General features: G+C 38.7%; 1 long non-coding RNA gene across 1 annotated transcript in view; it reads left to right on the top strand.

Moving 5' to 3' along the window:
• LOC106948575 (uncharacterized) overlaps nucleotides 1-4,509 on the top strand; it is a 33,024-nt gene that overhangs the window by 18,260 nt on the left and 10,255 nt on the right. The window contains exon 3 of the long non-coding RNA XR_001425208.1: nucleotides 2,984-3,062. This is a non-coding gene — a long non-coding RNA (uncharacterized LOC106948575). The remainder of the gene's footprint in view (nucleotides 1-2,983; nucleotides 3,063-4,509) is intronic.

The raw sequence follows: 4,509 nt of genomic DNA, 5'->3' as shown, positions 1-4,509 counted from the left end.
TGAAGCTTCTTTTTTCTTTTTTAAAACAACACAAATGTTCCCTTTTTAATTTTTTTTTTTTTTTTTTTTTTTTTTTTGCATTTCCCATTTTGAAAAGTGACTAAGAGGTATTGGCTTCATGTCATATGTACACAGCACATGGGAAGCCGCAGGTCATAAATTGCTTAGTAAGAGTGCTTAGACATCCTGACAGGAAATGATGAATTATAAAAAATAAAAAAAAATGCACCAGGGTCCATTTATTTATGTTTTTTTAAAACTGTTTGCAACACTTGTGGAAACCCTGACGTTTGCTTAACAGTTAGTTCTTAATTTGCATGTATGTTAAGCATGTAATATATACACAGATGGGGTTTTTTCCCTGCATTTTTAGTGTGCCATTACACAGCTGCAATTAAAGATGGATTTATTTTACTGCTCCCCCCCCCACTCCCCCTTCATCTGAGAAAATGACACATTCACCCCACTGGGTTGTTTTTCATGGGCAGATGCTGAGCTTGTGTGTCCAGTTGAGAACACAGACCTAATTAAGTCTGCAGAAACGCATCCTTTTATTTGGCTCTCCCTTCTCCAGAGCCTTGCTTTGATCCTGTGATTATTACCAGGTCTTTGGCTCAGTGAAGCACTTTAGGGTGGGGAAGCATTGTGTCTCATGCTGACAGCTCCCAAACAAAATAACCCCCCCCCCCACCCCCCCGGACCGTTACAGCTGAAGCTCCCAGCTGGGATGTGAGTAAGTGCTGAGGTCAGTAAGAGAAGCCAGCTGCCTGTAGAGGTTTGTTTCTCTGCTGAGCACCAGCCAAACATCTGCAGATATCCTATAACGTTGCATTGAACATGTGCTTTCTGTATGCACAGTGGTCCACACTGATTGTAGAAATAGTGGATTCCACATGTAAATACCAAAGTGCAAGGGTGACACTTTTTTGTTGTTGTTGTGACGTTATGCTGATGTCTTTTCTGCTGTTGATTCAGTGTCGCCCCTCTATTTGAAGTCTTTGTACACCGTATTCATCGTATTTGACTAAATACTCGACTTTAGCCAAATCCAAGTTCTACCTATGAAGGACAAAATTGAGAAATATTACAAATATATTTCAAATATTTTGTTCTGAGCTGCCAGGCTGTGCATGAGCGAAAGCAGCCACCTTAAGAGAAGCTTTAATGGCAATTTTTTTTTTTAACAAAGATAAAATGTTTGCATTTTAAACTGGCTTTTAGAATCTTATATTAATTATTAGGCTATCATAGTATAATGACTAATGTTAAAGACTGCATTCTTTGAGTGTATCCTAACTAATTTGGATCCTTATTTTCTATAAATAAGGCTCTGTGAAGCAGTGGCATCTTCTGGAGTTTATCCTCACATGCCTCCTTGCCTCGTCCTTCTCATCTGCATCCATTTCTGACATCGTACTCAACAACTCTTCTAAGATATGTTGCATGCTAGACATTTGGATCAAGCCTTAAAGGAGCCCTGTGCATCACAAAGTGACTTTCTGACTATTCCAAGAAAAAGTCCTACAAAAAGTCACCAATATGACCAAGATGTGGTAAAATTTAGATCACTTAGTTTGCTGTGAAAATTACTTCCAGGCTTTCGAGTGTGCAGAGTTCATCCAAATAAAAAGTTTCTCTCGACCATTTTGTTTGTCTTGTACAGATTGAGAAGACAGCAGGCAGCGACTGAAAGCTTATAAAGGCCTCGAGTCACAGCAGCAACTCTAAGTGGAATAAAGATCCCAGGAAACTTCCTGGGTTCTTAGAAAATGAATTGGAAAAGAAATGAGACTGGCTGGAATGAGAATTTAATGGCAAGTTGACCTTGATTAAAAACACCACATTTTTACAGAATCACAATGCCTACCAAGAAGAAAAATAACTAGGTGTGATCCAATTAGTTTTGTTTTCAAAAAATGTACAATTATTCAATAATATTAGTAATATTACAAACATGTATTTCTTACAATTTTATGTTACATAGACTTACGCAAATAGAAACCTCTGGATAATAACCAAACTGGATAACTGAAGTTATAACTTTTGAGCCGAAAGAGGGATGATTTAGAGTCGGCGCACAGCTTCAGTTATTGCAGCTACAAACCAGCGACCAGGACTGAAATCTGGGTGATGAACCTTCAGAGCCACATCAAAACGGTTACAAAGCCGGCCTTCTGTCACCCGAAGAATGTCTCCAGGATGTGCTGGTCGCATTCTCACTAAAACCAGGAAGATGGAGCGCATCACCCTAGTTCTATTATCCTTGCACTGTCTCCTTGTAGCTCAGAGAAAAGATTTCAAAAATTACTGATGTTGGTTTATAGTTCACTGAACGGCTTAGCACCAAAATGCATTTAAAAAAATCTGCTGCTGTTGCCTTAACCGTTCAGACCATCGCAGGTCTTCCGGTTCTGGCCTGTTCTGCAAAAACAGTGGTAACGACTTCTACACTGAAGAGTGTTGCTCTGAGCAAAGTTCAAATTGTCAGATTCCAGGCACCAGCTAATTTTTCAGCACATCTCTTAACAAGAATGAAATCAAAATCGCATTAAGTCTATTAAAAGTCTAACCACCAATTAGTTTAAACTTGCAAGTGAAAGCAATTGTTTTTTTTCCCTATTTCTTTAGTATTTTGTCAACAGCGTCTGAACTCCTTTCTGTTCTGTTGTATCATGGAATGAGTTATTGATTGATATTGGATGTTTTGTCATTGTGTGGGCACAAGCCGTGGAAAGGTTTTTAATCGAAAATAACTCTACAGGCCTTGTTTTAATCTGTTTTCCTTCTCCATGCCCTCAGCTGCTTAGATTCATTTATGCAATCCTAAACCGGGTTTAAGTGTTAAATTGCATCAGATGCTTTATCTTCCATGCAGGGACGGCGGTGTTGGGACGGTTTAAGGCATGATTATTGATTCCTTTGTGTTTGATGAAGCCCCTTGAGGTCAATCGTAAGTGTTTGTTTTCTTATTCTTACTTCCCAGGGGGCTGTTTGCTGGTAACTATATGGAAACCCATTACCTGGAAGACGGCAGTGCAGTCACAGGCCCTCCCAACTTCACGGTACGTTTCCTTTTTATTTTCGGTAACAAAATGTGTGATGTTTTCTGGATTGCTACCAAGCATCTCAAATGAGAGCTGGAGTTCTGTTAAACTCTTTCCATGTGAATGTTCTGCTTCATGGTGATAATATAAGGGTGACTTGAGGAAGCAAAGTTAAATTGATATTGCAGCCACACTCCGTTTTTTTTGTTTTTGTTTTTTTTTAGGCCACCTGGAATTGCTCCGTGAGTGTAGGTGAGTGTAGGCCCATTTTCAGCAGGTAGATTCATATTTGATGGAATGAAGGCAGACAGAGGTCAGAAAATAGACTTCGTTTTAGGGAGCTGCTCAAGTCGTTTATAATGGATAAGCTTAAAACCTTTCCTAAAAATGGTTTGTTACGCAGGTCCGCACGAATATCTTGAATTAGTGAACATTTTAAGTGCACTTCAGAAGTCACGCCGACTGAAATATTCATTTCATTTATGAGCTTTGTACTGGGCAAATTGAGAAGGCGTATTTATATAAAATATGTCTGTAAAGCCTGTCAAATGGATTACAATGTTTCATAATCTCCGACTCTTATTACATTTTTGCACATACCTATAGTTGTCGTCCTTGGTCTGCTGCTGCACAAATTACTTTCTTTTTCTTTTCCTGTTTTTTTTTTGACATACTTTGCCATTTTGCTTCAATCCTATGATAAATATTGCTCATATTTATCAAGCTCAATTAAGCACCCCCAAGCAAAATATGTTCAGCATTTAAATACTCTGGGTCTTTGGAAGCATATTCCATGGATGCATAAATATCACACCAATAAATGCTCTTCATTCTGAGGTTTGGTACAGATAAAAAAGGTAATTATAGTAGCATGGAGCAGTTTCTACGCTTTGCAGCTCCACCAGCTGGCTTTATTTGAGAGGATTTGTTCTTCTGCAGTTCGGAAAGCAATTAAACGCTACAAGAAATCGTCAGAAACTCGGTGTGCATTTGAGCTCAATGGCTATTTGGTGTATAGCAGAAAGGCATAAGAAAGGGATTAATTGAATTACATAATGTGCAACCCATATGGTACAACAGACAATATATTCTACTTAAAATTGCTGTGAGACCAGATCTGCTGTTTCACCAGTGGGGCTCACCCAGCTCATTAAAATAGCTCTCATTCCAGAGCATAAAGACAATGAAGGAGTTGTATCAGCCCAGCCTGGTAGATTCTGAGAGACCCATACTCAGCTGTCCAACCATTGATATTAATATGTCAAGTGTGACGTTAACGTTGAGATGATAAACAGACGTGGAAATAACAGGCTTTTTCTCTGGCCGGTCTACTTTGAGATCTGAGCTTCCAGTAACAACTTGGATTGATACTCTGCACTTTCTTTGATACATGTACCATTTTTATTGTCATTTGAAAATGCAGAAATAACATGATTATCCCAATTCAGGTGTGAAAGTATTTTGT

This window comes from Poecilia latipinna, unplaced genomic scaffold, assembly GCF_001443285.1.
Source record: "Poecilia latipinna isolate Pla-1442-1.1 unplaced genomic scaffold, P_latipinna-1.0 Scaffold295, whole genome shotgun sequence".
NCBI classification, from domain to species: domain Eukaryota; kingdom Metazoa; phylum Chordata; class Actinopteri; order Cyprinodontiformes; family Poeciliidae; genus Poecilia; species Poecilia latipinna.
The sequence above is the reverse complement of the archived record's forward strand: the minus strand, read 5'-3'. Positions and strand labels throughout refer to the sequence as shown.